Source organism: Manis javanica, chromosome 10 (genome assembly GCF_040802235.1).
Source record: "Manis javanica isolate MJ-LG chromosome 10, MJ_LKY, whole genome shotgun sequence".
NCBI lineage: Eukaryota > Metazoa > Chordata > Mammalia > Pholidota > Manidae > Manis > Manis javanica.
Window position 1 is genome coordinate 22746221 of NC_133165.1, and position 23644 is coordinate 22769864.

The window sequence follows — 23644 nt, forward strand, 5'->3', positions numbered from 1 at the left end:
TCCCAAGGCCTTACCTCAAATACCACCACACTGGGAAATGATGGCTTCAATATAGGGGGACATGAATATTTAGTCCATAGTAAGTTGCATTTTTTCCTGTTGGTTTTCTTGGAATAAAATAGGTCACTAGCTTCCCAAGATTCAATATCTGTTTCCTCATCCATCTAATTGCTAAATTAATAAATACTTTTAGTATTTATTGTTGTAGCTTCTCTCATCCCTTACCAAATTTTTATGTGAGATAAGGTACAAGATACATCTCTATAATAAGTGAAGCAAAACTACAGTTATTTTAATTAAGACTGAAAGTTGTTTTCCCATATGCTATCCGACCAGAGAGTTCGTGGCTGGTAGAGTTAGTCTGCGACGGAAAATCACTCATGGATGTGAGTTTGCTCACAGGATGATATGCTGGGATGTCCCACCGTCGCCTCGGACATTGTTCTCTTCTGCAGAGAGTGGAGTCAGAGAGAAGAGGAAGTTGAGAGTCAGTGACTTCATCTCCAAGGCGATGACCCTGAAGTTGCTAGTATCACTTGTGCTCACACCCTAATTGACCCCAGACTTAATCGCATGGCCACACACAGCTGCTCTGAAGGATGGGAAATGAGGTCTGCAGCTGGGTGTGCCGGCCTCGTTCAGGCTAAAGATAACAGGGTTTTATTACTTAAAAAAAGAAAGAAAAGAAAAATGAATTCTTGAGGGCAGTTAGCATACGATACTAATTTATAAAGAAAGCTTCATTGGACTCAATTCCAAAGCTTATTATCTATTACTAAAGATTGATTTTGTACTTCTGTGTTTCAGAATTGAAGCATTAGTAACAAATACCTCTTGGTGGTTACTAAGTGGGACATAGGAAAATTTTCCATCTTCTTGGAATGACGTCAAAAGCAATCAAGTAAAGAATTCTTAAAATTTACAGGAAATAGTTCTATCATAGCAATAACAAACACATTTTATCTACTAATTCTTAAAAGCATCCAATTTTTCTAGGAATACAATATCTGCTAGCTGATTTTGACTTTTTTTTTCCTAAGCCATTTATTTTGATCACTGCACATTTTATACTATTTTTTAATATATTCTCTACAAAATTCTCAATTGACTGCAAAAATGATTAACAGTAGGCTCCCCTGCTGTTCAACTCAGTCATTCATGACTTCACCAGATGGTTTTGCTTTTTGGGCCAATGATTTTTTTTTTCATATTTTTCCTCATCCCCTGGATACAGCCAAGATCCAAAATATGACACTCATTTTTAATTTCATAACTAAAATATAAAATATTATGCAGATACACCTTTCATTTTCTGCATATATAAACCTAATGATCAGAATGTTTGCTGTTAGTTGTGGGCAAGGTAATTTTAAAGTGTGCCTATTTTCTTCAATTACTCCACACACTCCTGTTTATTCTTGTTATCTAAAATTTCAACTGCTATTAGTTTTTACATTTTATAATCTTCCCTTTGGTTATCCTATTACTTTTATGGATTTGCTTTATTTAAAGAAGTTTATTTAATGTGTTAGTCAAAGTCTGCTGAGAAAGCACGTCAGCTGTTATTCCTCTAATTATTTCTGATCTGTTTAAATAGTACATAGTCTGAGATACAGTTAAACTAAGACAGAGAAAGTAAACTGCCTGCAAATTTCTTCCATATTGTGATCTAGTTATGTCAGACTATTTCACAGAAAAAACATGAACCTTTTAACTGTTTCATTGGTCAAAAACATTTTAAGAAGTTGTTATCATCTTAGCATATATGGTCTTAGCAAAGATCGTATACTTTAATATTTTACTTTATTAATTGTTAATTTCTTATAATAGCAAAACATTCAAAGATTTTACACTATATTAGGTAAGCCTTTAACCTGAAGTCTTTTGCTCACTAGTGACCTCGAAAAGGTAAGTTTCAGTTATGAATCTGAAAGATTTTTCTGATACAGAAAACAATTTTGAAACTTGGTAAAAGCAAGTTTTCAATTATTTGTATTTTCATCAAAATAGAGAAATTTAGCTTCAGTACAAATGGAAATCACTTAGGTCAACTTTGACAATTTACAGATATAGAATCTGTGACTCCAATAGTTTAGATACCTTGTTTAGAGTCCCACCCTCAGCTGGGGTAAGGGAAGTCCGTACAGATTCATGGTCCTTGTGCATCCAATATCCATGCAGTGGTTTTTTTTTTTTCCTTTGCCACATCTTTAGTTTCAAAATGTGAATTTTAGTTGCCTACATTGAATAATTGTCAGTAATCCCTATTATCTAGAGGTTAAATATATGAAATATGTATCATTCTCAAGCAACAGAAAATATTTGCTTTCATTAATCACTAATTTGCAAGAAAAGTTACTCTAAATGTGAGTTTGAAATGATTGCCTTGATTTTATCATCCAAAAAATAAGATTGATTTAAATGGCTATTTGGAAAAAGCAACTTTTACATGCTATTTTTTTAAAGTAAGTTTTCTTTGCTTTTTTAGTCACTGGTCTTATGCCTCCATATGCCTTTTCAATAAAGGGAGCAGACCAGAACTTACTACATACATTCCAGAATATATTTTCTTTAAAGGCAAGGATCTTGTGCATCTTGTACTATCATATATTTAGTGCATAACTAGGGATCTGACACAAAGTAGATAATGAATAATTGTGAATAATGAATACACACATACATATGTACACGTATTTATGAATGTGTTTATATATATGCATAGGTGCACATATAATAGTACACACACATACGTTATTTTTATAATGACCTATAAAATCTGTTGGTCTATTTAAAAAGTCATTAATTGCCTTCTGTTAAAATCATTGGTGACATTTATACAGTCTTAAAGTGGGAAGGGTTACTTGGAAAAGTGTGAAGGGAAGGAGAATAAGGTGTTGTGGTGAGAAGGAAAACGGCATAGACTGATCATGTGACTGCCAATAATTTGCTGTTGCTACATCATAAAATGCCAGCAATAAGAGGTAAGAGAAAAGGCTGGAGATCTTATAGGAAGCAGTTTACAAGCATTCTACCATCCAACGTAGCAGAGTTTTAGATGAAAGTTTTCCTTGATTCAGTCTCTCAATGTGTGTGTGTTTGTGTGTGCGTGTGTGTGCATTATAATATAAACATACACACACACACACACACACACACACACATATACATAAAGATACTGAGGTCTTACTCTATGCTGGGCACTGCTTGTGGTGTTTTGGCCAACAGAGCCAACATGATCCTTGCATAGAACTCATTATTATCTAATGTTTGGTTTGCTTTAGCAAAATGTTTTATATACACAAATTAGTTCTGTGATCCAGTTATTGTTTTTAATTCTTTTGAGTTCTTATAAGTATTTCCTGCAAGAACTGGGGGAAAATTCAGAATTTTGTGAAAATTAAGGATTGGTTCAGAGAAGGCTCCCTGTTTCCTTTGTGTGCCTTGCTCTCTCCAATGCCGGTAGGAAGGCTGGAAAGCTTTCACACTGACTGTCAGATAGTCTATCACTGGAGGTCTTCTGGACCAAAGACAGGCTGAGGCTGCTGTTACGGACTGAACTGTGTGCCACTCAGATTTTACATGTCGACATCCTAATCTCCAGTACCTCAGAATGGGACTATATTTAGGCATACAGTCTGTAAATAGCCAATTAAATTTAAAGATGGTCGTTGACATGGCCCTAACCCAGTATGACTGGTGCCCAAGAGAAGAAGAGATTAGAGCAGACACAGGCTCAGCAGGGATCATATGAGGGCGTAATGAGAAGACAGCCAGCCTCATGCTGAGGGATTGGCCTTGGAAGAAATACCTCCACAGACACTTTGATCTTGCACTTTTAGCCTCCAGAACTGTGAGAAAGTAAATTTCTCTCGTTTAAACTACCCAGCCTATGGCACTTTGTTATGGAAGCCTTAGCAAACCAATACAGCTTCCAAGGACACTGACATGGCATCTCTGTGCTGAATCCCAGTATGATCTCAGAGAACTGGGTTCTAAGAAGGCCAACGTCTCCCAATTTTTTTTCTTTTAATCTACAGCAGCCACAAAATGTTTCTCATAATGTGATGTCAATAGAGAGCAACTTCATAATGGGGCTTTAATTACTGTGGGTTAATTTAAAGCTCACTCATTAGCTTCAGCATCAGAAAGTTTTATGACATTAGGGTTTATCAGATTCGTCATGCTGTTTGGGTCTGGCCAGTTCTTTCTTGGGGGCATGTTCTGTGTATTGTAAGATGCTTAGCAGCATCCCTGGCCTTTACCCTCTAGATATCAGTGGCACTCCTCCAGTTTGGGAACAAAAAATGTTTCCAGAAATTGCTAAATGTCACCTTCTAGGCAGGATCACCCTTGCATGAGAGTCAGTGCTTCGGCCCGACTATCTAGACAGCGCTCTTTACCCATGTTCATTGGATGAGATTATTGGAAGAAGGTCACCGAAGTGCAACTGCATGAAAGAATCACTTCCCCTGTCTGCATGTAAACTAGTTTTGCCGATACCAAGGGTTCACTTTCTTTTTTTCTGACACTTTATTATTTGTTGAAAAATAGTCTAATTACAGTTCTTCTCCTCTCAGAGTCATAGTTCTAATTATTAGTCACATTGACCTTTTCTGTTAAATAAAAAGAAACAAATGTTACATCATAAACCATAAAAGCACTGGCATTAAATGCTAGTTGCAAAGAAGTCCATTCATTATATGCTCCCAAATTAGAATGGAACATCTTTGCAAGGACTTCATTTGAATATGTTAGAGATTCTCCCTATAAGATTTCTTTATTTTTAATGGAGGAGACAGCAGGATTTCATGACCAAAAGACTCTTTATGAAAAACTTAAATCAAACTTTATTTATTGCTTAATAAGTAGACTCCTGTGGAATTGGCATGCATACTCAAATCCTTTCTGACTTAAAATCTGTAAAAGTCAAATCATTCAAGTCATTTTGTGGAGTGGAGTGCACAGTGTAGACAGTTTTCTGACCACACTCATCAAGGCTGTGTCTGTGTTGTATTAGAGAGCTTGTGAACTGAAGGGGCTGAATGTCAGCCTGTTTCCTTAGTTTGATATTTGAATATTTTTGATGTGTCATATCTGGCTGCGGTGTTTCCTTGATGAAGGAGCTCAAATGTAAACTCTATTTCTTTGCTGGCCAAATAGGTTTGTGTAGTAAAACAACTATTACTTTATTTTAATTACTTTTCAAGAAACTCCTCTAGAATCCTTGTAGAGATTGTCTCCGATTGAAGATGAGTGATGCTCACATTGACTCTTCTGTGCATCTTCACATTGAATGATTTTCATTATTAAAATATATACATTTTCATTTAGGTGTTTTCAATATAGGCTTTCAAGATCTGGGTTCAAAATAATTGATGATGGAAAAACCGTACTCTTTTTATGGAATAAAAGCGAATTCAGAAATCCAGAGGGAAATTTGAATGATTATCAGAATATAACAAGTTTGAGTTTAAAGTCTGCAAAGTTTGTGAAGAGTGTGTTAGTGAATCAACTCTCATTCGGTGAGCAAATATTATGTCTGTGATCAGTAATTCCAGTGTCGAGTTAGTTTGAAACGACATAGAACACATGGTCCATAACAGAATCATTCTTTCTTGCAGATGAAATCAATCCAGCTGATTGGTTCCCAGTGTTTTCAAGAATAGTATACCCTTTAAAAAAAATGACAAATTCAATTTCCCATTATATTTATTCATGCATTTAGCAACGCATATTCCTTAAGTTATTACAGTGAACTAGGTAGTCTTGTAGGTTTGGGATATAGTAGTGGACAAAAAAGTTCCTGCCCTCATGGAGTTTGCATGCTGCTGGAAGAAAAAGTGAATAAACAAAAAGAAAAAAAAATTTATTCAGTATTGTTATAGGTCCTCTATAAAATATTAAAGCAATGTAAGAGTGGTAGTGAGTACCTGGGTGTATGGTGGTCAGGGAAGATGTTTGTCTTAGTTTGGTTTGGTTCCGTCTGTCAAGAACAGCCTGGAATGGGCATCCTTGTTTAAAAGATTTATTGGAGGGAACGGGAGGCGTTCTCAGGAGAAGGGAGTGAGGCAAGCAGGGCAGAGCTGGGTGAAAAGCTCAGGAAGACCGTGATCTTGAGGGGAGGGTGCAGGCAGGCCTCAGGAAGCTCTGGAGCACATTGTCCCACAGATCTGGTTGTCCCCTGATGTAGGGTGTGGGCTCTGTAGCCTGTGTCAGCTGATGGCTGACCGACGTGGGAGGGCATGGCCTAGGGGAAAGGGTCTGTTCCATTCCATTTGGCTGGGGTCTGTTATCTGGTTAAAGAAGGGGTAACTGGGGGCTCTCATGCAGCCAACACTAGCAGCAGCTGGGGATGGATGCACCAGCCTGATAAAGGGATCTGAGTGCCACATATCTAAGAAGAAAAAAGATCACATGGGAGAAAGATAACTAAATCAGTCCCTGGAGAGAGAACAATGACTGCAGAGACCCTAGGGTGGAATTTTGCCAAAGACCCTGAAACTAGACCTTGTTGGCATGAGGAATAACACCATGTCCAGTACAACTAGAATCACATGACCGAGGAAGGCTGGGAAGTTATGAGGAATTTAGAGGTGAGAACAGATCATGTGGGAACTTGTAGACCATTGAGTCAGATGGGAAGTCTGGAGTTTTCTGAACAAAATGCATGATCTGGATTTAGTGTTTAAATGGTCACTTTAGTTGCTTTAGGGAAGACTAGACTCTAGAGAATGAGGATGGAAACTGCAGCATCAATACCTGCCCTTTAGCATCCCTTTATTGAGCAACCACATGCTATAAAGAAGCTATTGTGAATTTATTAATGATTTTACATGTGATAATTATAATTGCATTCTTACAGATTTGTAGGTAATATGTATAAGCAGAGGTGGTATTCAAAATACTTAGGAAGCAGAATTACAGAGGTTCCAACCACAGTAGAAAAGTTGCATTTTAGTCCAATGTGTAGACAAGACACAGTATTTCTTTGTTCATTTATAGCCATTGCTTGGTAAACAGATTGTAGATTCCTTGGTAATATAATCTCTTGCCTTCTCAAATGCTCAAAGTTTTAATACAAAATGGTAATTTTTGGTCTCTTCTGAGAAAAGGGAACTCACCTTGGGTCAAGTGGGGTTCCCATATTCTATGATGAGAAATAGAGCTTGTTGAAAATGCCAGATATAGAATACATAGGAAGGCCTTAAATTAGAATGTAAAGGTTTTTATAATCCAGCAGGTAGGGATCTACAAATTGAAATCTGAGAGCTGAGCCTAAGGACCCATTTCCCTCTTAGGTCCTTTCTTTGTGGAAGCTGTGCTCCTGTAGACCTGCATGTAATATGTTAACTACTTGTTTCTTCTGTCTATTATGTAAGATTTCGTTCTTTCCAAGAATGGGGATCACATCTGTTTTTTTTATTGTTGTTGCATATTCAGAGTAGAGCACAGTGCCTAGCATTCCATACACACAGTCTGGATACCTGAGGATTGCACTAATAGGATACCAAATTAGATGACGGGATTGACGATGTAAAATGTGGATTTGGTTTGAAGACAAATGTTCTATGGGTCAAATCGGGAAAAGAGCCTACTCCTCTAAACAACAATAGCTCATTGAAATAAACCAGGGGGAGAAAGACAAATACCATATGATTTCACTTATTTGTGGAATATAAATACAAAGCAAACCAGAAGGAACAAAACAGCAGTAGACTGATAGACACTGAGAAGGGACTGGTGCTTTCCATGGGGAGGGGTTACAGAAGGTGGGTGGGTGTGGAGGGTGAGGGGTGTAAAGGGGCACAAAATTCTCAATTGTAATGTAGGCTGGTCACGGGGATAGTACCGCATGGAGAATATAGCCGATGATTCTGTAACATCTTCCTATGTTGACAGGTAGTAGCTGTAGTACTGGATTTAATAATATGGGTAACTGTTGAATCACTGTGTTGTATACTTGAAACTAATTTAAAGTTGTATAACAATAAAAAAAAAGGCAAATCTTTTCCCATTCCAGTAAATAACACTACTGTTTACTAGACTGCCCATGGAAGGAAAGGTGGTATTTTTTATTTACCTGACCTATCCACTTCCAATTCATCAGCAAGTCATGTTGAATCAGCCTTCAAAATACACAAGCCTGACCTTTCTTGCTAATTCTGCCTCTAAATCCTAATCCAAGTCATCCTTATGTTATGCCCCAAATTTCATCTAACTAGTCTTCCTTGACCCAGTCTTTTTGCCCTAGAATCTGTGCTCTACAAAGTAACTACGGTAACCTTTCAAAATGAAAACTTAGTTTGACTCAGTTATCCTGTAAAAGCTCTCCAAAAGCTTCTCTCATCATACTTAGAACAAAAATATCTAATATCCTAATGATTGATGGCTTTGTAATCTTTATACTTATAACCTCACCAAGTTCGCCTTCAACTCTTCTCCCTTTTATGAATTCTGTTCTGTGCACACTGCCCTGCTCACTGTTTCCTGAGAAGCCCAGTCTTGTTTCTGCCTCGGAGTTTGCATTCCTTGCTGCTTAGGGTGTTTTTCCTCCGTGAAGTTGCATTGCTCATGTTAATAAGATTTCTACTTTGAGTGCCTTTCATCACAGAAGCCTTTCCTGTCCACTCTCCCTGCAATAGCAACCAAACATTGCTTCCTATACCCTTTCCTTGCTTTATTTCTTCTTCATATTCCCAACAGATTTTGTATCATGTATTTTTTTGTCTAATGGGGGAGTAATGTCACTTACTTCCCATTAGAATGAAAGTCCACTAAGAGGAAAAATTTTGATTCTTTTATTTAGAGTTTAATCGTCAGAGTCTAGAATAGTGCTTGTTAACTGTCATACTCCAAAATATTTGCTTTCACTGTTAGCCTATTAGGGCTTAAAACTTCACAGATTCTTTCAATGCTCCATCCTGAGGAACAGTAATCTGGTTTTCTCTGAGGGCTATTTCTGTCCTTTAAGACCCTAACTTCTATGTAACTGTTTTCTGTGTGTGTTTCTGTGTGGCTAGGGTGAGCATGTGTGTGTGTGTTGTTTAAAGCTGTTTATTTCCCCACAGGTGCATCTACAGTCAGTTTAGAAATATATATCCTGAGTAGTCTCTAAAGAATGCAAGTTACTTTCAATCCTCCAACCATTGAATAATGCACACCATTGGTAAAAGAAGAGTCATACACCACTGTGCATGTTAGTACAGAGTAGCTGTGTCAACTGCTACATGACAGTCAGTTGAAGGACAGACTAAGGGAAGCTGAGTTACACATTTCAGGGATAGAGTTTGCTGGGTACCACATTAAATATTTTATGTTACAGAAACTGCTTTGTCTAGTTTTCCTAATTCTATAATTTACTTATAGTAACTGAGCGTGAACAGGAAAGGGGATAGACTGCAATGGGTTAAAGACAACACATATTGCTTCCAAATGATTAGAGTGTCTCAAACAGAATTTTATATTAGTTTCAGTCTCTTTATTATATCCATAGGCACCTACATTCTTTTCATTAAAGAGCCTAGAGAGTCTAAATATAAATGTTCATTTCAGAATTTACAAAAAATATACATGATAGCTTCATCAAACATTTTTCTTTATTTCCATTTTTTTATTGTTAGAGGGATATCATGATTAGTAATGCATTTTATTATATTTCTTGGAACAAAGTTTAGGAGTTATTAGTAATAATATCCTATTTGAAATTTGTGGAATGTTTCCTTTTCGACCAACTTAAAGAGATTAAGGTATTGTTCTTTTAAAAAATCATTGACTGAAAAAGGGCTTCTGTCGTGAGTGGCACACGTGGGGCAGCTCATATGCTCTTCGTGCGGAATCGACATCAAGAGATTTCGGAAGCATAATTTTTTGGTACTTGGGCAGCTAGTGATCGTTGGTCCTGGCGCCCCTGCTTAAAAAAAAAATCATTGACTGTACAAAAGATGTCAAATATTTCATAACAAAATAATTATAATTTACTTGCACAGAAGTAAAAAAATTATGAAAAATAATGCTCTGCTTTTTGTAGACTGTATTAGACAATGGATGAAGAAAGCTTAATAATGACCTCTTTTGTTTGTGATGGAATCTCTTTATTTATTATAAACAGTTTTATTGAGGGAGAGTTCACATACCATGCAATTTACCCATTTAAAATATATAATTTAATGATTTTTAGTATATTCACAGAGTTGTACAACCAGGAATCATCAATTCTAGAATATTTTCTTCCTTCCCCCAAATACTCTATTGTACAAATCATTCAGCATCCACCGGCTGCCTGCTGTTTTGCTCAACCACCCCCAACCTTCCTTAGCAACCACTAATCTGCTCTTTGCCTGTTCTACATGGTTCATGTAAATGGAGTCATGAATCTGTGGTCTTTGTGACTCAATTCTTTCAGTTAATATAATGTTTTCATGGTTCATTCATAATCATATCGTGAATCGGTACTTTGTTCCTTTTCATTGACAAATAATACTCTATTGTATGGATGTACGGCACTTGATTTATTTAACTACTGATGGGCATTTGTGTTACCCCTAGTTTTCATGAATATGCTGCTGTGAACATTCATGTACAAGTTTTTGGGTGAACATGTTTACATGTTTCTGGAGTATATAGCAAAGGGATTAGTGGGTCCTGTGGTCATTCTGTCTGAAGCTAATGATGTTTTCATATGCTTTTTGCCCTATTTTTATTTCAGTGCTAGCTTTTCTGCCTTGCAATATGCTTTCACCTATTGCTATTGTATTATTTCTATCCTTCAGTAATCTTGGAAACCACATATTTAAATTTGTTATAAGTATGTATAAACTAAAATGATTGTGAGCCTATATGGACTTGTTGCATAGACTTTCCCAGATATTTATAGCCTGCCCAGAGACCAGTTTTGCTTATATTTCACTTAACTCTTTCCAGACAGATTTCTAAATATTGAGACTTCATGTCATTATTTGTATGATTTAATTACAGATTTGAAAAATTTATTGGTAATCTCTTTATATAAATTTAAGCAGTTTATCCTGGATTTTCTCCACTTATATGTGCAGTTCTCTAATAACAAAACAATAAGTCTAAGAGGGAAGCTATTTCATACTGATAAAGATGATTGCACACATTAGAGGAATAGAGTTACACTTACTTTAAAAGAGTTGGCTGAATCAAGTTAATAACACCTTTGAGTTACTTAGACTTGATTTTAACAATGAAGTTATAAAATGAAAATATGATTCAAGCTACTGGGTTCATGAGGGCAGGAGTTGCTGATTTTCTCGATGACATTTAATTATAACTAATATCTGGAGCTTGGAGGAGGTACATTTATCTTTAATTAGAGATGCTTCTAATGACTCTGCTGTCATTTTCTGAAAGGAATATATGGGGTAGTTCAGGCTCTTAGCAACAAATATGTGCTTCTAATCTGTATATATATGAGATTTGACTTTTGCCATTTGAAAAGATATTTTAGATGTGGTACACATACACAATGGAATATTATTCAGCTATAAAAAAGAAGAAACCCTGCCCTTTGCAACAACATGGATGGACCTAGAGGGTACATGCTAAGCAAAATAAGCCAGGTGAAGAAGGACAAATACCATATGATTCCACTTATTTGTAGAATATAAACACAAAACAAAAATGATCAAAATAGCAGTAGACTCATAGACACTGAGAAGTGACTGGTGATTACCATGGGGAGGGGTTGCCTTGGGTATGTGGGGAGGGTGAGTGGGTTTTAAAAGGGTACAAAAGTTCTCAATCATGTAAATACAAGTTGCTCATAGGGATGGTAGTATAGCATGGAGAAAATAGCCAAAGATTCTGTAACATTTTCCTATGTTGCTAGGTAGTAACCACACTAGTGGGGGGTGAGGATTTAATAGTATGGGTAACTGTTGAACAAGTGTGTTGTATATTTGAAACCAGTATAAGACTGTATATCAACAATAGTTCAATAATAAAAAATAAATTTTAATATAATCATAATCATGGGTAAAAATTCCTTTCTTACCATATTTGATTCATATAATTCAAGTATTTTAAAACGTTTCCTCTTGTGTACAGTACAAGGACTATGTTGTATGTTAGCTTTTTGTTAATTTTATTTAGTTATTCTCAGCAATAAGGGCCAATTCTTATGTCTTCCATTGGTGCTATGGAGCGTTATGACCCAGGTTTCAAAACTTCATCAATCTTCTCACTCATTCATGAGGACAAATGTATACAAAGAAAATTTTACTACAGAGACTAAAATTATAAAACATTTTTTCCCCAGAGTAACAGGCAAAATTTGTGCCAACAATTTTTTTCGTAATAAAAATTTTTACTTGATTTCTTTCCCTCCTGTCCTTAAAGGCTACCACCACTGAAGACATCCTCACAGACTTGGCTGATTGGCTTAGATGCATTCTTATGACACAGCTCCCCAAACCCAGTAATTAAACACAATTTAGCCTTGCAATATAGGTTATCCCTAATGTTTTCTTTGATTTTTATATGCTGTGGTGACTGTTCATGGTGGGAAGCTAAAAACATGCATCTGGTTAGATTGCGGGCTTTTATAAATTCAACCTGACTTGGCCCGTTGTGGCAAGCTAAGATGAATTTTTGTACAGTATCTGTTGGTATAACTCTGATTTCACCCATTGTTATTCTTTTTCTATAGATTTTTCATTCAGAGAATGGTGGAAGTATAGTTGTGGGAATGAACATACCAGATTTTGCAAGGTTGGGTGTTGCTGAGCAACAACAACAACTAGCTCTTTAGAGTTTCTTCATGTCTTGTGAAGAGGCATTGGTGACATTTGTTCTAGATATTTTTTTCCAAGGAAATTTATGTAGCAACCAGCCTTGGAAGACAAAGATTGTATTTCCTTCTGGAGGAGAGGACTGCCTTTTTTTTCTTTCCTATACAAGATTATATAATGTCTTTCTCTGGGCAAAGATTGGGCAGATTTGCTAGGGTCCCCTTTCAAAGATTATGGTTTCTGAAGCCCTGAGTTTCTGAGCTGCTACACATGAGTAACGTCTACCTGCATTGCTGCTCCTCATCCCTGTGGGACATGGGGGCAAAGGAACACAATGCAAACATGAAGCTGATGCTGCCTGCTGTTTGCTGTGGGTAATAAAGTCCTCTCTTTCTGACCCAGGAATCTTATATCTTCTGCCAGCATCTGTGTAACTGTGGCAGGCTGTGTAAATCTCACACCCTTCACAGTTCTTGGAAACCATGTGAGTTTTGAGGCTTTGTGCAGTCCTTCTCCAACAGGGTTCTGTGGGAGAATTAAACCCTTGTGCCCAATATATTTATTGTATGCAATGAACTATCTTTTCTCGTATGCATGTGGAATGGTATTATGTAAAATCGGAAAATTGAGAAAACAGTCAATCAAGTTACCTTCTACAGGGCTTAATTTTCTCATGGAATCCAGTTGAGGACAGTCATATATCCCAAAGGTAAATGTTTGACTTCACATCTTCTCTATTTGGCACTGTGAACATCTTTGGGCAGCACAAGATTGGAGATGGTTATTCAGATGGTAATAAGAAATATGATATTTTTCTTGTTGAGTCTGGCTAAAGGTTTATCAGTTTGTTTTTATCCTTTTCAAGAACCAGCTCTTATATTTCCTTCCTTGTCCTGACTTCGAGATTTCTTTGTTCTTTTTCTAGTTTGTTTATGTGTAGGGTTAGATAGTTTATTTGACATTTCTTTTGTTTCTTGAGGTAAGCTTGTATCATTATAAACTTCCCTTTTAGGAGTACTTTTGCTGCATCCCAAAGATTTTGAACTATTGTTTTTCTATTTTCATTATCCTCCAAGTATTTTTTTATTTCTTCTTTGATTTCATTGCTGATCCATTAATTATTTAGTAGCATGGTGTTCAGTCTCCTCATGTCTGTGTTTTTGCTTTGTTTTTCTAGTTTATTTCTTGTGATTCGTTTCCAGTTTCAGACTGTTGTGGTCAGAAAAGATGCTTGGTATGATTTCAATCTTAAATTTATTGAAACTTGTTTTGTAGCCTAACACGTGATCTATCCTGGAGAATGTTCTGTGTGCACTTGGAAAGACTGTGTATTCTGCTGTTTTGGGGTGTAATGTTCTGCACATACCTGTTAAGTCCATTTGGTCTAATGTGTCATTCAAAGCTACTGTTTTGTTATTGGTTTTCTGTCTGGATGATCTCCCCATTGATTTAAGGGGGGTGCTAAACCCCCAGTTTTTGTATTACTGTCAATTTCTTTCTTTTTCATCTATTAATATTTGTCTTATAAAGGTGCTCCTCTGTTAGGTGTATAGATATTTATAATTATTATATCTTCATGCTGGATTGAGCCCTTAATTATTGTTTAAGATAAATGTTTTGACCCTTCATTATTTCAGGAAAATTCATGCCCTGGTAGAATCACACTTTAAAATTCAAACAAGAGCACATTGCAGTCTTTCGTTTTCATGAAACATTTTGGAATTATCTATTTCAAAAGGGTTTTCTCTTTGAAAATATAAAAGGCTGATTATTCCTTTTATTAATGAACCTAGATACATTAGGATTCTGACACCAAGGATAGACTGAAATTTTATTGGTTTAGATTTTGAATTTACATACAATGCCCTCAAGTAAGGGGAGGAAATATATTGAGCCACTGAACTACCCCTAAGAATGAGGACAAAGTTATGATGATGTTCTTTAAACAGTGGGATCAAATTCAGGGAAGGAAACTTGTTTTCTGTTCATTCTGAATATTCATAAAGTACCAAATACAACCTTAACTTTCTTCTTTCTATTTGTTAGTAGTCAAGAGATAATTTTTCTACTTCTCCCTTTTTGGAAGCTTCATTTTTTCTTCCCATATCACTTTTTGGTTAATTTATAATAAGCTTAGCTGAACTAAGTAAACATTTCAATAACTTTCAGCTAAACCTTGATGCCATAGTCAATTAACTGCGTGACTTATACAAGACCATAAACTGAAAACCAACTTGGACATATATCATCATTCTAACATCCTCTTTGTTTATTTTAATAATTGCTACCTTGCAGAGAATTTGGTTGTTAAAGGGGAAGGAGGAAGAAAAGTTTATAGATAACATACTTATAAACTCTACATAAATGACATAAGCAGTAAAAAAGGAAAAGACAATTACACTTGGATACAGAAAACATAAATATTAAAACCAACTCCATGACCGGGAGGCTGTGTGAACCTGAGCAACTCACTTAAACTTACTGGCCCCCAAAGTCTTCATCTGTGAAGTAATTTACTCTTGGGGTTATTCTTAGTATTAAATAAGAAGGTACATGTAAACAAACACCCTTTTAGAAAAGTATGGCTTTCACTCTAAAGAGGATATTAGTTTGAATTAATGCAGTTTTATCTTACCATTTTCTTATCTTTTTCATCAAAAAAGATCTCACAAATACTGCAGTAGGTTGATTAAAATCTCTAATTTGGACAAGGAAGGTTTCTAGGAAAATATGGACAATAGTCATGCTGATCTTATGGAGAAATATTCTTAAGATATTTTGTTTTCCTCCATAAGTGTATTTTGTTAGTCTCTTATTAGGCTGAAACTTCCTTGAGAATAGAGATATATCTTTAGTAATCTGACTTTATATGGCATGCTGAGAAATTTGTATAGAATTATGGAAACAGATCACTAACAACAAGGCATTATAGTGCCATTGAGAAATAATACCAGGGAAATTCATTATGGAAAATTATGTTAGATAAACATATTTTAATTAGGCATTAACTTTTAGACTGATAATAGCAGAAACACACTTAGATTAAATGAAATACAAGAGTATCTCATAATATCTTAAAGAACTATCACAGACTGAAAAGCAAGATGTTTTGTTGGCCTGATGATCAGGGTGAGTAACTGGAAGTCCAAGAGTAACCAAGGCGAGTATTCTTTCCATGTCCCTCTGTCTCCTATTTTTAACTTTTTGTGTATAGGTCTATTTCCTCTTTTTGTACAAAGGGGATATGTGACCTCACAACAGGTGTTATTTGTAATTCAGGTTGACAGCAGTGGAATATAAACATGAGCAACTTTTTCCTGAATGCATCACCTCAGACAAGGGAAACAATAAAAAATGAACAAATGGAGCTACATCATGTTAAAAACTTCTGTACAGCAAAGAACACCATCAGCATATCAAAAAGGCATCCTACAGTATGGAAGAATATATTTGTAAATGGCATGTCCAACAAGGAGTTAAAATCTAACATATATAAAGAACTCACATGCCTCAACACCCCAAAACCAAATAACCATATTAAAAATGGGTGGAAGATATGAACAGACACTTCTCCATAAGAAGAAATTCAGATGGCCAACAGGCCCATGAAAAGACGTTCCACATCACTAATTATCAGGGAAATGCAAATTAAAACCACAATGAGATATTAACTCACACCAGTTAGGATGGCCAACATAGAAAAGACTAGGAACAACAAATGCTGGTGAGGATGCAGAGAAACTGAAATCCTCCTACGCTGCTGGTGGGAATGTAAACCATGTGGAAAGCACTATGGAGGTTCCTCAAAAAACTAAAAATAGAAATACCATTTAACCCAGCAACTCCATTCCTAGGGATTTACCCAAAGAAAACAACTCAGATTCAAAAAGACATATGTACCCCTGTGTTTATCACAGTCCTATTTACAGTAGCCAAGATATGGAAGCAACCTAAGTGTCCATCAGTAAATGAATGGATAAAGAGGCATACATCACACAATGGAACACTATTAAGCCATAAGAAAGTCACAAATCCTACCATTTGCAACAACATAGATGGAGCTAGAGGGTATTATGCTCAGTGAAATAAGTCAGGGAGAGAAAGACAAATGCCAAATGATATTCCTCATTTGTAGAGTATAACAACGAAGCAAAACTGAAGGAACAAAATAGCAGCAGACTCACTCCAAGAAGGGACTTGTGGTTGGTTACCAAAGGGTAGGGGTGGGGAGGGCGGGTGGGGAGGGAGGGATAAGGGGATTTTGGGGTATCATGATTGGCACACATAGTGTGCGTGGGGTAACAGGGAAGACAGTGTAGCCCAGAGAAGACAATTAGGGACTCTATCGCATCTTACTACACCGATGGACAGTGACTCCAATGAGGTATTGGGGGGGGGGGGACTTGATAATAAAGGTGAATGTGATAACCACATTGTTTTTCTTGTGAAACCTTCATGAGAGTGTATATCAATGATACCTTAATAAAAAAATAAAAACAACAACAACCTCTGTTGGCGAATGCCTCTTACCTCTCTCTTCCGCATTTTGCAGCCATAGCTCTGACATCATAAGGAAAGGGAAGGACAGTCCCCTCATCCAGAAAATGTACACCAAAGTCAATTTTTGATTTCTGATAGAATAAATCTATTTATTTCAGGGAAATAATTTTTCCATGGCTTCTGTTAGGCAAGAGTAAATATTGTTGTTTGTTGTTGGCCTTCAGAGGTACAAAACATAATGGTATTTGCGCTTTGTAAATGTTTAATCCTTACCACTTCCATGAATTTTATTTCCTTCTTGCAAAAGCAAATAATACTTAGTTCTGTGATTGCTTGAATAATATTCTCCTCATCTTAATTAATCTACGTAACCCTGCACATTGCAAATTTAGATTTTTGGGTTCTTAAGTGGAATATATAAATTTAAAAAATCAGGAAAAAACAAACAAAAGTGAGTGCTCCACACTGATTTATGTCACTGGTTTATCAATTTTATTTTTTCTTCTGCTTCTATATCCAACTCTTTATCTTGCTAACTCTTTATCTTGCTTATATCTAACAACATTCCTTTATGTTTATCAAAATAAAATATGCACATATTAAAAATAAATCAAATATTTCAAAGGGCTTACATGTCAGTTGGTGATAAATGCTGTGGGGGAAAAAAATGAAGAATAATGGGGTTGGTTTGTAGTGCCAGAAGTTGGGGTGGGTTTGATCAGTTTAATCTAAATATTAAAAATCAATTAATATAAACTTTGCTTAATATAGCAGATTGAACAGAAACTTAATCTTCCCTCTCTTTGTTCTGAATGCATGGAAGGGTGAACATGCCCCTGCTCATGTGTACAAGGGGTCATCAGTTAAACATGTGCTCAAAAACAAGAGAAGTATGTCCATAGGACAAAGAAGAAAGGAACTCAGTAGTTTAAAGTACAAGGGGTCTGTATGGTCAATAGGAAGTAAAAATATGACTCAGGAATTGAAAGAACCTCAAAGCCTGGTCAGAAATAAGAGTAAGAATAAAAAATAAGAGCAGAGGTAGAGGTTTGTATTGTGCACACCTGGGATTTGGGGAGGAATCAGAGGCAGCAGTCCAGGACGGGGAGCTTAGCCTGTGTCTGCACGGAACTACCACCCACTGTGTCGTTACCAGTTCCACTGAAGCGAGGGACCCAGGCACATGGGAACCACAGAACAGAAAAGACTTGCATGAAGAAGTCCCACATGATGAGCATTTTGACAAAATGCGAAGCACACCAAAAAGCTAACCATTATGTGAAGGTCTTCAGAGACACTAAATAGGATCATCAAAGCTTGCAAAAATAAACAGTGAAACTATATAAAAGGCATTAAAGGAAATATGTATACAGTTCTTAAAGAAATAAAATGTCCCTGCAGTACTAACAAGGAGTTACAAAACAAGGACAGGCAGATGCATGAAATAATGAATTATATAAATTTTGAAAAGGAAAAATATTCTCTTTTGGGGAGAAGATCACTCGGGGAGATGAAGAGTAAGCCCGTCAATTGAAGAGAAATGGTGTATTTAAAGATACAGCAAAGCCAACCACAGGAACAGCATAAAGAGATGCAGAAACGAGAAGTTAAGAAACGGAAGATAGACTGATAAGCTCTAATATACACTTCATAGGCATTTTAAACAGGTAACTTTTAGGGGGAAAAAAAGAGAAAATAGTTGAAGAAATCATTGTTTCCAGAAACAAAAAAACATACAACTCTTCAGATTGAAAATATTCACTGAGCTGAGCAGGATAAATTTAAAAATGCGCACACTGAGAGAAAACAAGGATAACTGTATACCATCAATGATAATGAGAAAATCTTAAACAAGGGAATATTTAGCTTACTTATAAAGGAAGATTAAGTTGACAGAAGCCTTATCCACAAAAATACCTGCATGAAAACAAAGAGCTGGAGGAAAATGACTGTCAACCTGGAATTCAGTTCCCAATTAAGCCATCACCCAGTAGTGACAGTCAATAAAGATACACAAAGACTAAAAGCATTTATTTCCTGCAGACCATAACTGAAGAACTGCCAGAAGGGTTACTACAGTATGAGGGAAATGCATGTAGCAACAGTATAAAAATACATTAATAAAAAAGTCAAGCCTAAATATTTCCTGTAGGAGGAAAGGCAGTAATATATGAACAGTTTGAGATAGAAATTGCAGACTCTAGTTAACAATCGAATGTTCAGACAAAGGTTAAATTGTGTTAAGGTCCGTGCCTTTTTTGGGTAGGGAGGCAGGAGATAATCACTAATTTTAGGTATTGTTTACAAACTCTGTGAAGAGAAGTATGTTGTAATGTTAAGAACTAATTAAAAGAATAGAAATTACATTTTTTAAAACTGTTAAAAATGATAACAACTCAAGAAAAGAAGGATAAGTGTGATAGATTATTAGAAATAGCTTGAAATATAATCGCAGTAAGTGTAAAACTCACGTCTTCAAAACTCACGTCTTACAAGACTCTCAGAGCAACTCACATGATTGCATACTATTCAGCAGTTGAATGAATTTGATGTGTATCCCTCTGGATGAATCTCAAGAACACTGGTGAGAGAGAAAAAGGAAGTGTCCTTATTTTCCAACGTGATGCCATTATGCAAAGAACTCACACACACAAGAATGCTTTATGCAGTCTGTGTGGCTACAACTCCTGTTTCTTGTCATGCCCATTAGCACATGGACGACTGGTGAATAAGAAAATAATGCGGATGTTGCATTAATGAATAAGTGGTTTTTCCTTTAACAAATTAATATTTTGTCCTACCTTCTGACAGTGGCTGAGTCCAAGTATAGTCAAAGCCCTCTAGCTGGACAGGAATTTAGTGCAGTATTTTACCTGATACCATTTTACTCCACGTTCTTCTCTCGGCCTGATTTTCTCAGTCACATCTTCCTCATTTCTTTGCCCAGTTCCTATTTCTTTTTAAAGCACCATCTCCAGGTAGCCCCCTAAAGCACATGCAGTGCACATTTTCTGAATTCTCAATATCAAAATACATCTATATTCTATTTTGAATAAATTTTCTGCTACCACACAGAAGAATGTAGCAGGAAGACATGCGAACTCTCCTGGAAAGACTATATTCTTGGATTCCATTCATCCTCTATGGAAATTTTCCGTTCTATTACTACAGTGCAGCATATGGCATCTAGAATTTACAAAAAGGCCCACACTCTCTTTTGTTGTACTGCAGGGCAGGTCAGGATATGAACTGTATATGTTCAGTTGATGACAGATGAAGTCTCATGGAGTAAAATTGCCTAAGTATAATTTTCCCAGTAATTGTTATTCATCCTAGACATTATGTTCTGTTTGCCTTCAAGTTGTAGCCACTCCTTTAAGACAGATCACCATTTCCCAGAAGACCTACCGAAAGACCTTATCTTCATCTAGGCACTTGCAAACTCCAGGGCTATCATAGAAAGTAAGGGCCCTTTCTTTTGGAGCCTAAGCTTACTCTTTGGCTTCAAGCAAACATTTTTCCTTGAAGTTACTTGGGTTAACCTCAGCCACTATTCTCTGTACTTGCCTCATGATAACTTATTATTCTGCTTCTGATATTAGCACTCATGTGTTCTAAGTTCCTATCAAGTTCATTCCATTTACTCCTCAGTAAGTTGTTTAGACAATTACTTATTCTTAGCCTGATATTAGGATAGCTATTGAATTAATGAGGCTTCAGATATGTTGCAGAAATGAATATCCCAGAAAAGGCAGTGGCTTATGACAAAAAAGGTTTATTTCTCCTTCCTGCTCCACGTCCTTTCTGGGTTAGTGGCAGTTCTACTCCAAGGCTGTGCTGCACACATTGTCTTTACCCTGGACCCAAAATAAAAGAGGAGCCTTGATCTGAGACATTGTGACTTCATGTTTGAGGAAAAATTGAATATAATAGAACCTTGCAATTGCTGTTAAAATTTCTTCTTGAGATGGACCATATCACTTGTGATTTCATTCTCATTTCACTGGCCAAGCCAAGTCACAATACTTGGTGTCCAAAGTTGGTAATGGATGATTCACACAGAGGGAGCAAGCCACAAATATTTTGAATGATTCAGTTCTTTTCAGCTATTGACAATTCTATGGCTGCATTTCTGTTCAATTTCTCTTATTCAACCAATATTTCAGTAACATGTGAGTCACCTATGCCTTTCCTGTCTTCTCACCTGTCTTCTCATTTCAGTAACCCAAAAAGTCCTTCTAACTGACCTTCTGAGTTATTTTCGTATATGCTTCCTCTTCTTGAACTTTAGCACCCCGACCTGGTCAGGCCCATGTCATCTCTGTCTTAGACAATCACTCTCATCTCTCAGCTGGCCCTCCTTCCATCAGTCCTGTGCCCCTTCACGTCCATGTTCCCTGCGCCCGCACACCGATCGTGACATCTCCTGCTGAATGAGCCCTTGGGGTTTATGGGGACGTTCACGACGGGAGCCCTATTTCCTGGGTAGTCTTCTTGCTTCTCACTCTATGAACAGCCTCCTGCGCTGCCTCCCCACCATTTATTCATCTGTATAACTCCTACTCATTTTTGGAGACATTTCCAGCATCCATTGGAGAACCCTTTTTAAGCTCCCATGCTCTCAGGGGTCCTGTAATGTACTGTGCTGCATGTATATTTGTGATTTTTTTTATATCCCCGTCTTCCTCACTGAATTATAAACTCTGTATAGTCAAGATCTAATTTTTACTCAGCTTAATGGACAGCAATTGCATCTTAATAATCTTTGTGCTCTTGCACTTAAAGTACCTGCACATAGTAGATGCCTAAAAATTTTGCTTCATAAATAAATGATCATAAGCCAAAAAAAGATATTCCCTTTTTCAAATACGAAAAAGCTATAATTTTAGAGGAAGGACTTATTTTTTACCTGGATTGAACCAGGTATAATAAACATAGTGACTTCTTTCTCTAGGTTTTGGAAATGGAGAAGTGAGATATATAACAGCATTAGTAGTTTCTTTGGTATTTTCCCTAGTAAACAAAGGTATAACCCACAGATTTAAATATATTCCATACAGATTTGTCTATATGTGGAAATTCTGCATAAAATTTGTTTACTAATGTCCTAAGCATCTCTCTTGGTGCTCAAGAATCAAATACGTAATATGTCATGGTTAAAATACTCTTAACACAGACATAATCACAGGAGCCAGTGGTGAGAAAATAGTTGTAAAGTTACAGATAATGTAGAATCTGTCTCTGGTGTACAAACTGCATCTTATGTCTGTTCTTCTATTCAAAAGTATACAGAAAACGGCAAGGACAGGTCTTCCAAAAATGTTGTACTGTTCCAATTCTGAACAGTAAGCATTCTTACATAGATGGCTTTCCTGTTTTCTCTGGAGAAAGCATTTTCCTAGCAGTTATGTTGCACAATTATTTCGTTATCTGGCATGTATCAAAACTTAAGAACAAAGACAAAAGTTTAAAAGTATTACAAAAATGTCCAATTGGAAGTACATAAACCTTTTATATAAATTTACATTTTGAAAGTATTAGTAATATACCAAAGATGAAAAGAATCCTTAAATTACAGTATATGTATTATTGTGGCTAAAATATTAGTTTGGGTCAGATTTAATAGAAATAAATAAAAGATATGACTTCATGGGCAAAAATATTCTTATTTTTGTCAGTTATTTGTCTCTTTATCTGTACTAGTATATCTTTAACGATGCTCAGTTCCTCTGTACAACAGCAAGTAGACTGGGATACACGACTAACAGTCCAGAGACATTATTTCATTTACTTAATAAAAATTTGTTCAGCTTCTACTATATGGTAGGCTTTGTTATAAATGATGGTGATACAGCAGTGAGTGAGTAAAGTCTCTGTCCTATGGCTTATATTCTAGCGGAGGGAATCATACAATAACAACATAACATTTGTCAGACTGTGATAGGTGGTGTAAAGAAAAATAAAAGGGTAAGAAGATAGTGGTGGGCAGACTTCTCTGAAAGGCAGACATTTACACATACATGTGAATGAAGTGAGGAATGAGTCATAGTGGTACTGGGGAGCGGAGCTTTCAAGGTTGAAGGCACAGGGTACAGGATGGTCCTGCAATAGGAGCCTGCTTTGTGGTTCTTGTGTGGCTTGCAAATGCAAAGAAGGTAGAAGGAGTCAGGTCTTGAGGGTTTTGTAGACCGTGACAAGGACTTTAGATTTTATTCTGAGCGGCATAGGTAAGCGATGGAAAGATTTGAGAAAAAAAATCTTTGCAAAGGCATGCCATGGGCACTTGTGTAGAAAATACACTATCACGAGACGTTTGTATTGGTCCACACAGGCTAAGAAATAGAACTTTATCAGCATTCCAGAAATCTTTCACATGGCCCCTTTCTGCACTC

At 36.4% G+C, this 23644-nt stretch overlaps 1 protein-coding gene and 1 non-coding gene across 3 annotated transcripts in view; one reads left to right on the top strand and one right to left on the bottom strand.

Moving 5' to 3' along the window:
- Positions 1-271: 271 nt before the first annotated feature.
- The window catches only part of LOC118973223 (uncharacterized), a 148655-nt gene continuing 125282 nt past the window's right edge, over positions 272-23644 (bottom strand). For both annotated transcript variants that reach the window (XR_012122045.1, XM_073214856.1), the window contains one exon: positions 272-449. The gene's annotated coding sequence lies outside the window, so the exon portion shown is untranslated. The remainder of the gene's footprint in view (positions 450-23644) is intronic.
- LOC118967092 (U11 spliceosomal RNA) lies at positions 9776-9909 on the top strand. Its single transcript, XR_005053897.2, has one exon. It is a non-coding gene; the product is annotated as a U11 spliceosomal RNA (small nuclear RNA).